The sequence below is a fragment of the Girardinichthys multiradiatus genome, chromosome 4 (genome assembly GCF_021462225.1).
Source record: "Girardinichthys multiradiatus isolate DD_20200921_A chromosome 4, DD_fGirMul_XY1, whole genome shotgun sequence".
Taxonomy (NCBI): Eukaryota; Metazoa; Chordata; class Actinopteri; order Cyprinodontiformes; family Goodeidae; genus Girardinichthys; species Girardinichthys multiradiatus.
Genome location: NC_061797.1, coordinates 21,349,097 through 21,362,759, shown reverse-complemented (window position 1 = coordinate 21,362,759; position 13,663 = coordinate 21,349,097).

Sequence of the window (13,663 nt, the reverse complement as noted above, 5' to 3'; positions counted from 1 at the left end):
AAAGATAATAAAGTCCAGTTAAAGTGAGATTGGATTGGAAACAGTAGGAAGGACAAATCCACTCCTTTTACATACAATAAACCCAGCCCACGACAAATATAGACTCTATACTGGGTCAACTATATAAAATTGGTTGGTAATTTTCAATAGTCCTACAACACTCATTCTTACTGATTTGCCAGAAATAATGCAGTGACCCATGTGAGTCTACCTCCTCTGTAGAAAATCACTTTGACCTACTTTGATGTAAAGTAGTCCATGTTCTTATTTTTGTCCTTTATAATATAAAAAAAAAGAAGCAGACGAAGTACTGAACCAGGTCTGGACAAACTCTTGTACGACATTGCATGTTTTTTGTGTAATGTATGTAATAAAGTTGAAAACTTACTACAAGTAACAGTCAGTCATGCTTAGATTGTCCTGAATCAGGATGTAGGCAGATAACATTAAATGGTTTTATTGGGATTTTTACCAAAGGTTAGATTTTTGTGTCTCGGGATGCAAAATACTTTTCACCACCTTTACTTGTTCATAAATTACAGGTTAATAAAAAATTCTTTATTAATGCAAAACTATTTTTTTGCCTAAATAAAAAACAAAAAGCTTTGTCATGGTGGTATGGTATAGCTAAAGGGCCAATTATATGAATATATTTTTTTTTTTATCTTTCCCCTTTTAATCTTTCCTTAGCCAGCTAACCCACCCTCTGCTGTTTATTAGAAAGACATTTCGTTACTTACTTTAGAGATGTTAGACATGTCTAAAATGTTAAGAAATGATGGCCGTCTGGTGAGAAACAAGATTTGTAAAGGGGTATGTGTCATTTGGGTTTGATTTGCATGCATAGACATTCATGCAAAAATTATTTATATCGCTGACTACAAATTCCATCAATATAAGGAGGTAATCAAGTTGAAGAAAATAACTCCAAATGCCAAAAAATAATTAAATATTATATCTAATTCTACCATTTAAAATAAGAGGAGGTTTTATGGTTATCTCTAATGGCTGCAACACAAATAAAATAATCTGAATCTTTAAAACCCTGCAGAATGCATTCACTGCTTCTCCTTATGGCAGAAATCAGTTCAGCCAACTAAGTGCCATATTTTTGCGCTGTTTTGCAAACATGAATTTATTTTATTTTGTTTACAGATTTTTTATGAATTTTGTGCAGAAAGAAACTTAAAGATGTATATTTAAACTGTACATTTTGTCCTGAAGGTGCTTTTTTCCTCTCTTCACTTTTTTCTCTCCACCACACGTGGCATTTTTGCAGCTCTGCATGCTTTGCAGAAGTGTACATCAACTCTAGTTAGTCTGCTAAAATTTTCTATAGGTCTTTTGCATGTCAGTAATTTTGGTTTTCTTTACTACTACAGGTCCTTCTCAAAATATTAGCATATTGTGATAAAGTTCATTATTTTCCATAATGTCATGATGAAAATTTAACATTCATATATTTTAGATTCATTGCACACTAACTGAAATATTTCAGGTCTTTTATTGTCTTAATACGGATGATTTTGGCATACAGCTCATGAAAACCCAAAATTCCTATCTCACAAAATTAGCATATTTCATACGACCAATAAAAGAAAAGTGTTTTTAATACAAAAAACGTCAACCTTCAAATAATCATGTACAGTTATGCACTCAATACTTGGTCGGGAATCCTTTTGCAGAAATGACTGCTTCAATGCGGCGTGGCATGGAGGCAATCAGCCTGTGGCACTGCTGAGGTCTTATGGAGGCCCAGGATGCTTCGAAAGCGGCCTTTAGCTCATCCAGAGTGTTGGGTCTTGAGTCTCTCAACGTTCTCTTCACAATATCCCACAGATTCTCTATGGGGTTCAGGTCAGGAGAGTTGGCAGGCCAATTGAGCACAGTGATACCATGGTCAGTAAACCATTTACCAGTGGTTTTGGCACTGTGAGCAGGTGCCAGGTCGTGCTGAAAAATGAAATCTTCATCTCCATAAAGCTATTCAGCAGATGGAAGCATGAAGTGCTCCAAAATCTCCTGATAGCTAGCTGCATTGACCCTGCCCTTGATAAAACACAGTGGACCAACACCAGCAGCTGACACGGCACCCCAGACCATCACTGACTGTGGGTACTTGACACTGGACTTCTGGCATTTTGGCATTTCCTTCTCCCCAGTCTTCCTCCAGACTCTGGCACCTTGATTTCAGCATGACATGCAGGATTTGCTTTCATCTGAAAAAAGTACTTTGGACCACTGAGCAACAGTCCAGTGCTGCTTCTCTGTAGACCAGGTCTGGGGAATGCGGCACCTGTAGCCCATTTCCTGCACACGCCTGTGCACGGTGGCTCTGGATGTTTCTACTCCAGACTCAGTCCACTGCTTCCGCAGGTCCCCCAAGGTCTGGAATCGGCCCTTCTCCACAATCTTCCTCAGGGTCCGGTCACCTCTTCTCGTTGTGCAGCGTTTTCTGCCACACTTTTTCCTTCCCACACACTTCCCACTGAGGTGCCTTGATACAGCACTCTGGGAACAGCCTATTCGTTCAGAAATTTCTTTCTGTGTCTTACCCTCTTGCTTGAGGGTGTCAATAGTGGCCTTCTGGACAGCAGTCAGGTCGGCAGTCTTACCCATGATTGGGGTTTTGAGTGATGAACCAGGCTGGGAGTTTTAAAGGCCTCAGGAATCTTTTGCAGGTGTTTAGAGTTAACTCGTTGATTCAGATGATTAGGTTCATAGCTCGTTTAGAGACCCTTTTAATGATATGCTAATTTTGTGAGATAGGAATTTTGGGTTTTCATGAGCTGTATGCCAAAATCATCCATATTAAGACAATAAAAGACCTGAAATATTTCAGTTAGTGTGCAATGAATCTAAAATATATGAATGTTAAATTTTCATCATGACATTATGGAAAATAACTTTATCACAATATGCTAATATTTTGAGAAGGACCTGTATATTAGAAGTTTCCTTTAGTAGTTTTCTTACACTGGTTTTCTAAGACATGACTCGATAAAAACTGAGGAAACACTTTGCTATCATCTTACACTCTAATTCTACTTTAAAACCTCACTGCCTCTTATTTACACTATTTATAAATAAATAAAAATTTCATTACCTTTCCAATCATAAAGATGCCTGTGGTAGGCATTGACCCTAAATAGCCAAGATCTGAGAACTGAGTGTGCAGATCTATTGGGTTGCCAATTCAGTCTTTGTCAGTCTCGATCAATAATAATATAAAAAATACATATTGGCCATCTAAGCCTTTTACATTTCCTCGACCCCCTCAGTCTAATAAATTATACTCTAATAAATGTTTCAATGGTGTTTCTCAATTTCAGGTTTAATATTAAGTGCATTAATGCGAACTCATTCCATGTGTAAATAGCTAAAGAAAACAGCCTTTACATTAAAAAAAGAAAAACAGAATTAAATATTTGTAGTCATTAAGAAAAATGTATGGTCTCATTCCTACTTCTCACAAGACTATTTTTATGTCATGACAACCAAGTTCCAAAATGTTTAAGAAAATTAAGGTGGTTGATAGACAAATTTTAATGGTTAAATGCCTGTTGGTGTTATTTGATGTTAGGCAAACATTTAAAAACAGGCCCATACCAAAGAGCTCAGTTGGTCTCATCTCCTTGTCTCAGCATGGTTCCTGGATCTGCAAGGAGAAGTAATTATTTGCACCTCAGGGTGAATAAAAATTCCAACGGGTAACCCTCACATTGCTTCCCCGATACTCTGTGTCCAGCCTCAGCTGACCGAATGTGATTAAAATCTTTGTGGGCAAGACATGATGCTTAGAAACTGTGGGGGATAATTACAATTAATGTGCCTTGTGTGTTCTGTTAGAAGACAGAAAAATTATTCTACTAAAAGGAATTCAGAGGCTTTATTATATGCATCAAACAGAACTTTTATTTGAAGCATTTAGGGAAGCGCTTTTTCATGTTTTCTGTCCATAAAAGAATAACGGTTCACCAATTAATCTCATCTTTACTGTTGCAAACAACCATCTATAAACATGTAAATATCTCACACAACTGATAAAAGACTTATTTGATGAGAGGCAGAACCTGCTACAACATAAGCACTGATTGCCTGGTTGGAATCTGCAAACCATTAACATTTTGTTAAAAAAATATTCACTGGAAAACATATGAAGCAAACATTACCTAGAGCCTTTGTGAAGACAAATTAGAAATCAACATATTGACATATTACATTAGACACAAAAAGACACGTAGTGACACATACACAATGCACAGTACATTTGGAAAACATGTTGTCTGTCAAACTATTTTAAGAAATTGTTTTTCTACAGACTTCTTCTGCAGGTTGGCATGTGCAACCCCACAACACAGTGCTTTTCTGTTGCAAACACAGGCTGCACAATGAGCATATACAGAGATGTACACTGATAAATTCCCATGGTGAAAACTGTTGTTAAATGGGTTAAAGCAGCACTGGGAGTATTTCTAAATCGATCAATGCATTGACTTCTGACTTGCCATCCAAATGCTCCTTCTGACCTGACTGTGTGAAAGAGGTTAGGACACAGCTCTTCTCTGGTGTCAGAAATGAACAATTTTTAGGGTGTAAATGTAAGTACTGCAAGCTTTCACACAATGTACCTTTTGCTATTTTATCAGTCTTTCAGCAGCTTTCCATGAGGACATGCTTTCCAAATGTCTCTTCAGAGTCTGTTCACTGTGTTTTCTAGGCACTGACTCCTGTCTTAAAGCATGATTAAACAACAATCCATATACATCATCATGCAGTGCATCTACATTTGCAAAAATCAGATCATATGATGGGTATCTGCAGCAAACAATTACATGACTTTCTCAAAGCAGTGAGAGAGTGCTAATCAAGATATGTAATAAGAGCTATTGTTAACCTCTCCCTGAAGATAGACGTTTAACACTGTGACATAGTGTTGTACAGGGCAGAATTTTTGTCCATTCACCAGTGGAGCTAAAAACTGAGCAATGTAAAGTGGAAATGCCAAAAAAAATATGGAAAACATTGTGTGTGACTCATCTCAAACTAACAATGCTTTGAGTGAAAGTCTGCAGACTGCTGCTTTCCTCCTAACAAGCAATTTGCTAAAGTGAAGAGTTTCAATCTGCAGTTTATCATGTAGCAGCACGTACCAAAAGTTTAACTGTGTGCCATTACATAGTGAAAACTAAGCTGTGAATCATAGGGAAGGTGAACACAGACCACTCAGTCACTGTATGTTTTAGCATTTATTTCAGGGTATTATCTTTTGAGGGGAGACTTCAAGTGGCATCCGTATAAAAAAAGGTGGATTAACAAATGTAAAACAAAATAGCACTGTGTGTCATTCAATAGAGAAAATAACTAGAGATTTTCTCATTTGACTTTGATTGCTTTGCACATTCATATTTAAGGACTGAAAAGATTAACTAAAACAGCATATGCATTTATTAAGAACAGCTCATAAGCTGACAGCCAGTTCATGAACACTTCAAGATCTTTGTGTATTCCACATGTCAAGTAGGTTCCCAATTAACATGTGTTGTTTTTTAGACAGTGATGACACAATTGTGTCTTTTTTATGGTGTTAAGTAAATCATTTTACCATTGTGTGAGAGGTCACACAAGTTATTATTTTAGATAACTTCTAATTAACTATGTTATTTTAATTAGTGTGAAAAAGTGTTTGCCCCTTTCCCGATTACTTACTTTTTTGAAGTTTTTCAGATCATCAAACACATTTAAATATTAGTCAAAGACAATACAAGTAAGCACAAAATGCAGTTTTTAAATTAAGATTTTTATTATTAAGGAAGAAAAAAAAGCCTGGACATGGACCTTTGTGAAAAAGTCATCCCCCTGTTAAAACATAAATTTAAACCTGAGTTTCTTTCTCTAGCCACACCCAGGACTGATTACTGCCACATCTGTTCTCAATCAAGAAATCCCTTAAATAGGACCTGCCTGACTAAGTGAAGTTGACCAAAATATCTCTAAAAGCAAGACATCATGTTGAGATCCAAAGACATTCAGTAACAAATGAGAAAGAAAGTAATTGAGATCTATCAGTCTGATTATGAAGCTATTTCTAAAGCTTTGGGACTCCAGCAAAACACAGTGAGAGCCATTATTCCTAAATGGCGAAAACATGGAACAATGATGAACTTTCCCAGGAGTGGTCCGGCCAACCAAAGTTACCCCAAGAGGGCAGCGACAAATCATCAAAGAGGTCACAAAAGACACCACAACAACATCCAAAGAACTGTAGGCCTCACTTGCCTCAGTTGATGTCAGTGTTCTCCACCATAAGAAAGAGACTGGGCAAAAATGGTCTGCATGGCACAGTTCAAAGACCAAAACTACTGCTGAGCAAAAAGAACATTAAGGTTTGTCTCGATCTTTCCAAAAATCATCTTGATAATCCCCAAGACTTTTGGTAAAGTTCTTTGTAGACTCACAAGACAAAAGTTAAACTTTTTGGAAGGAGCATGTCCCATTACATCTGGTGTAAAAGTAACACCATCTTTCAGAATAAGACCATCATACCAACAGTAAAATATGGCAGTGGTAGTGTGATGCTCTGGGGCTGTTTTGTTGCTTAAGGACTCTGTTAAATGAAACTATGAATTCTGCCATCTGCCAAAAACTTCTGAAGGAGAATGTCTGGCCATCTGTTCATGACTTCAAGCTGAAACGAACTTGGGTTCTGCAGTAGGACAATGATTCAAAACACACAAGCATGTCCACCTCTGAATGACTGAAGAAAAAGAAAATGAAGACTTTGGAGTGGCCTAGTTAAAGTCCTCACCTGAATCCTATTGAGACGCTGTGGCAGGACCTTAAAAAGGCCGTTCATGTCCGAAAACCCTTTAATGTGGCTTAATTACAACAATTCTGCAAAGATGAGTTGGCCAAAATTCCTCCACAGGGCTGAAAAAGACTCACTGCAAGTTATCACAAACGCTTGATTGCAGTTGTTGCTGCTGAGGGCGACCCAACCAATTCTTAGGTTTATGAAGCAATCGGTTTTTCACACAGGGCCATGTAGGGTTGGAATTTTTTTCTCCCTTAATAAATACATTAATTTAAAAACTGTATTTTGTGTTTACTTGTGTTGTCTTTGACTAATACTTAAATTTGTTTGAGGATCTGAAATACTTGGGTGTGACAAACATGCAAAAAAAATAAGAAATCAGGAAGGGGGCAAACACTTTTCCACACCACTGTACATCATTATTATTTATATGGTTCATACTTAAATTTCACTTAAAAGATACATTAACACTACAAGAAACTATTTATAAAAGTATTTAGATATTGGGGTTACCATTAGTTTGTTAAATTTTAACTCCTGTCTGTTTAATTGAATGGTACAATATTTCCTGTTTGATGTCCAAACCTTGAAGAATTATCTTGCTGCTTAGATAGGAAGGATCAAAAATATATAATAAGCTCTAAACAACTTAAAAAAAGTAAAAGTACACTCACCAACTTGTGGTTGTATATCCTTAGATGTTTGTAGTGATATACATGCAGATCTTGCACTTTGGTACTTTAAAAGCAGAACACTCGTAGCTATGTATTAAAAAAAATGAAAGTTGTCACTGTTTTTTTAGAATAACCAAAATCAAATAGCAATTTGGAAAAAGTGTTTTGAAAGTGTTTTGAAGTGATATTTTTCCGGGGAGACCAAGAAAGTAAATATTAGAAGAAAACAGACTACAAAAAAGTGGGAAATGACAGTTCTACTTTTTATTTTCAAATTACGTCTTTTACTGACAGATTGCAATTACTTTAGGGCGCTTTCACACTAAAGCGGTTGCATCAGCTAAAAAAAAAAAATAGAGCTTGTTCGCTTGAATTGTCCGTTTAATTTGGGCAGGTGTGAATGCTCATAAAACCTTCACACCTTCACAAAAGGCGAATTCTGGTTCACTTAAAAAGTCTCAGCTCCCTTGCAAGTGAACCCTGGTGTGGTTCACTTACCACTGGAATGCAACCGGACTTCACAATAAACCAAATAGAAGAAATTGATGTATGATGTAGAAACAAACTTCTTGGTTGAATGAAAACAATTCTAAATCCAAAACTGCCCACCGTATGAGTACTTTTGGGCATAATTGTATCTGATTCTATTCTCTCCTGCTTTTTTCTGTACTGCTGCTTCCCAGGTGCACAGGGCTACATGCTGGGAAGCTTGGTGCCACGCCTGCAGTTCATAATGGGCAGCTTCTTGTGGTACTGCCCCAAATGAGTGGCTGTGGTAACTGCAAGATGTTTTCCATACGCTTTTAGAAGTGCAGTGAGAACATAAACTAAACCAAATGAAAATGTGACATTTTTTGGCATTCTCTGTCCAATCCAAGTTATTCCTCCTGACTTTTTTGGTGTGAAAACAGGATTGAACTTTAAAAATAAAATTTTACATTTTAGTTAAAACAAAATCAACAGTGTGAAGGTCTCCATTTTTGTGCAGACAAAAAAAACATTCTTAACAGAGCCTATTAAAATGCTGATTCATCTTACACCACAAGGAGCAATGTTAGGTACACAATGTGTCACAGCTTTTCTCCATAAAACACAGCAAAGAACTGAACACTGAAAAGGACAGATTTTGATTGCAACATGATAAACATTTGGGTGGCAATCCACTACCAAGTAAAAAGTCAGTATGAAAGAGGCAAATGTGTTACAGGAAATGTTCTCCATGTGTAAAAGTCTGCTCTTATTTCCATTTCTTTTTCTTTAGAGAAGTCGTGAATAAAAAAAAAACACACCTAGACTTCATTCTGTTTGCTCAAATTTCTATCTTGTGGAAGAGTTGGATATTTTTTAGGTTCTTAGAAGGAATGAAATCAGGATGGGGAATTTAGAAATGGGTTAAATAGTGTGGGCAGGAATAGGCATCCTCTTTCTTATTACCACCTGAAGAAAGGCCATGGCCATTAGATTGAAATTTAATTTACGAAATAGGGTTTTAATGCAGCTGTTCACCAGAAGCCCATTCCAAATACACTTTCTGTCAGTCCATTTCCTGAGGGCCATTTAATTGGGCTAATGAAGAAAGCTGCCAATGGCTGGCTTTATCTCAAGAAGCACTGGTGACATTTCATCAAATCAGGTGATTTTCCAGGCATTGTTTTGGCTCAGTGCATTTCATAGTAAGTAAGAAAAAGAAGAAAAAAAGCAAATTAAAAAAAATGGTGCTGGGAACAATGTGGTCCGGTGGACCATGGCTAATTCAAATTTATTCAAAAGTGAAATTAATATTTTTTTTTATTATTCACACATTTAGTTATGTTTTACTTGTTCATTTCGACCTTAATTTTGGAAATGAAGGGGAAGACCTAATGAGTGAACAAAATACACAGCACGTAGACATATGCTCACGCAGACACACATATGGACATAGTACAGATAGAGACAGTGATGTGACATTTACCTTAATCAGTTATCAACATCTTGACATTAGTACATCAAACCTGCTGTTTGATAATGAGCTTTGGTCGCCATCTGACTGAAGTAATTTGACACTGTTGTCATTCGCTGCTGTCAGAGGGAAAGGTCACTGTGACAGTCAAAGAGGTTGAGACCCATGTTTATAGATGATTGTGCAGAACAATGCTGACATGCCAAAACAGTCAGGCCAAGTTAAAGGTTTTGGAAAACCTTGCAAATAAAATTAAGCTATAAAATTTAAAAACAGGCCAAGTGATCATATTTCTCTCAATAATAATTTTTAATTATGAACATTTTACTTTATAATTGAGGATCTGTCCTTCCTCATATCTGACAATGTTGGAAAACTAAAAACAGGTCCACATCCTAAAAAGGGTTGCTTGAAATGCTGTAACTTTTGCAGACCAGTGTTTTAGTCAGCATCATAGATACATTCAGATACTTTTACAGTCAAAATAAAGTACATGCTTCTTAAAATCTAATGTTTTTTTGCACCAGCAATAGTGGTGAGACCCAGTTAAAAAATGTCCATCCTTTAGAGGCTTTGTCGTTAATTAATCCCATTGTTTAATAGTGAACTTAAACAGTCCCATCATTTGTAGACCTGCTGTCACAGGTAATGTTAGCTCTAATTTCCACACCTGGAGCAACATGTTTTTGTGCATTGTCTTCATGGCTGACTAAATTAACTTTAGATGCATGACTGCCAACTACCAGGCTGGAGTGTGTGCATCAGTATTGCAGGTGTTAGAGACATTAGAAATTAGTGACATGAAAAGGGGGCAGTAAATAGTTTTTTTGTTTTGTTTTGTTTTGTTTTCTCTTGTTTTTTCTGTCAGTATGCTTTAAAATCACAGCTTTAATCAAGACAAAATAAAAATCATCTAGTTTCTACCCATTTGTAAACTGAACTTATTCTATTACCGGAACCTATCTTCAGGTGTACAAAGCAAACAACAGATTCTACCATGTCATAACATGTAGGTAAGTACACCCTTGTTACAAGAAGAAAAGTCACATTAAACAAGTTGTAAACTCCCTTTATGTACTTTGAAAGTATATTTTTAACTATGCAATCAGAATGTATATTCAGAAGTATGTAAGGTGTTATTTCTCAGGCAGATTTCAAGGTCAGGCTGTGCAATGCTTGAGAAATAAAAAAATAAGAGAAAACCAACAAACGAAAGAAAGCAAACAAACAAGAGTTCCAACTGAATTTCTATAGGCCTTAATTGGCATGTCAACTGTTAAATCTCATCATACAGTTGAAGAATCAATGTGTACAGCCTGTCTGGAAGGATTGGCAGGGGAAAGCTTCTTCCTTCTGAAAATAAGACTTCACATATTAGGTTTGTAAAGTTTCATCTGAATGACGGGTATGACTCCTTGAGAAATGCCCATTGGACACGTGGAGCCAATGTAGAGATGGCCTTAACATTCGACATGCTTGGTGAAAACATATCATCCAAACTTTTTACAAACTATCATACATGTCAACTGGGTTAACCCTAACCCTAACCCCAGTCAACTGACCTGGCATTCTTGCAATCTTTAACTTGACCATAAATTCCTCTGTATACCAAAATACTTTAGAGTCAAATTGAGGGCCATCTGTTAGATGGCTAAATCTTATTGGAAACTGAAAAAATTAAATTTTTTAAGACAATAATTCCAAAAGAAGCGGAACATCTACAACAGAAAAAAATCAAGACATTGCAACAACCTAGTCAAAGTCCAGATTAATTCACTTAAAATCCTGCAGTGAAATTCCACATAGACTTGTAAGAAGTGTGGACTAAAATTCTGCACACAACAATATGTGAGACTAACGACATCACACAGAAAATTACTACTTTAAATTATTGCAGCTAAAGATTGTTTAACAAGCTTTTAAATCGTGATCGATTAGATTTTCTCAAGCAGCCTTTCCATTTTGGCCTCAATTCTGTTTAATAAATAAACACAGTGTAGAACACATTTTATTTTTCTTTACTTTAAATAAGATTTGATTCACTTCAGAACCTGGTGGGGACAGATACAATGGTATATGTAGAACACTGAACTTGAAAGTGGGTTATTACATGCTGAAAATTCATGTGGGGATGATATCCCACCAGCACCAAAAAGCACTCATCACAACAGAGACATTGGAAACTACATCTGTCATTACCAACATGCTGTAAATATACAACTGTTTTTTTAGGTTTTTTTTGCTGCACATTTCTCCAACCCGTTGTGTGCTACCCCACAGCACCAGTCTGCAGGGTATTCTGTTGTGAGAATGCCTCCCCAGCGAAGAATATCCCGCTGTGAAGTGAATGTGTGAAAGATACCTACGGTGAAACTCTACCTAATTCCATGCATACATTATCCAGGCATTCTTGAGTTCTTGTAGGAAACTGTCTTGTATGTGAGTACTCTGCCAATATACCCTCCATCTTCCAAACGCTTTTTATGAAACTTTTATTACCTTTCTTTCTCATACTTTAAGCACGTTTGCTGCAGTTTCAGGAATTGCCTAAACACTGCTATAATGGCCTCATGTTCTTGTGTTATGTCTATGAAAAAATCAAAAGCTGTGTATAATCCCAGTCATTAGTTACAGAGCCTTGTAAAAGTATTGATGCCCCTTAAACTTTTCCAAATGTCATTACGTTACAATCTCAAACTTCAATGCTTTCAATTGTGATTTTGTGTGACAGATGCACTCAAATTAATGCATAATTGTGAAGTGGAAGAAAAATGATACATGGATTTCTTTTCTTTTTCTTTTTTTTTTTACAATAAAAATCCAAGTTTGGAATACATTTGTATTCAGCCCCCTCTACTGTGAGACCCCTAAATTATGTCCAGCACAACCAGTTGACTTTAGAAATCTGTTAATTAGTAAATAGAGTATGCATATTATTAATCTAATCTCAGTATAATTACAGCTGTTCTGTGAAGGACTCAGGTGTTTGTTCGAGAACATCAGTGAAACAACAGCATCTTGAAGACCAAGAAACACACCCGTCCCTGATAAAATAGTTCAATCCATTAACTGCAAACGGAAAGAGTCCGACACAATTGCAAACCTAGCGAGACATGGCTGTCCACCTAAACTGACAACCAGGTAAGGAAAGCATTAATGAGACAAGCAACCACCAGTTGCATATTAAACCTGGAGGAGCTGCAGAGATTCAGAGCTCAGGCAGGAAAATCTTCAAACAGAACAACTACTGATTATGCATTCCACAAATCTGGCCTTCCCTTGAAGCGTAGCATGGAGAAAAACTATTGTTCAAAGAACGTTATAAACGTCCCTTTTACATTTTTGCCACAAACCATTCACAGGGCATAACAAACATGGCACACAGTGATCTGATCAGATGAAACCAAAACTGGACTTTTGTCCTACATACAAAACGGTGTAAGGACGATGTAGAAACAATGCTCTTCTGTAGTACGGAGAGGGAAACTGATCTGAGCTGACTGGAAGATGGAGGGAGCTAAATACAGGACATGAGAAAAGCACATGAGAATACACCAGATGTTCCCCTGACAGCAGGAAATGACCCTAATCATACAGCCAGAATAACAATGAAATAGTTTAGATCAAAGCATATTTATATGTTACTATGGCACAGGGAAAGTTCAGGATAAAATCCAATTCAGAATCTGTGGCAAGACTTTAAAAAAACTGCTGTTCTAAAATGTTACTTATTAACCCTGTTCTACAGCTGTTTTGCAAATGAGAATGACAAAAAAATCAGTCTGTAAAAACTGGTAGAAACACACCCCAAAAGATTTGGAGTCAGTTGTAACAACAACAAAAGCCATTCACAGTACTAACTCAGGGGGGCTGAATACAAATGCATGACACACTTTCAGATTAAAAAAACTGAAACAAAACAAAATTTGTCTTTCACTTTACAGTTTTACACTAGTCTACATTTTGGTGGTCTTCAAGGGGTATGAATACTTTTGTAAGTCATTGTATTTAAAAAAAAAATAAAAATACATCAGTTTGTGTGTGTTTATGTGATAACAATTTTATTTATTTAACTATGCCACTAAATACATATCAAAAGCAAATGTGGATATTGTTTATTCAGTTAACCAGCGAGTGATTCAACTTGGATGTTTTTCTTCCTCCCAGGTCAACTGAAATTTCAAACCGCTTGGGCTTGACCTCAGCACATCCGTTGGTAACCGTGCTCAACGC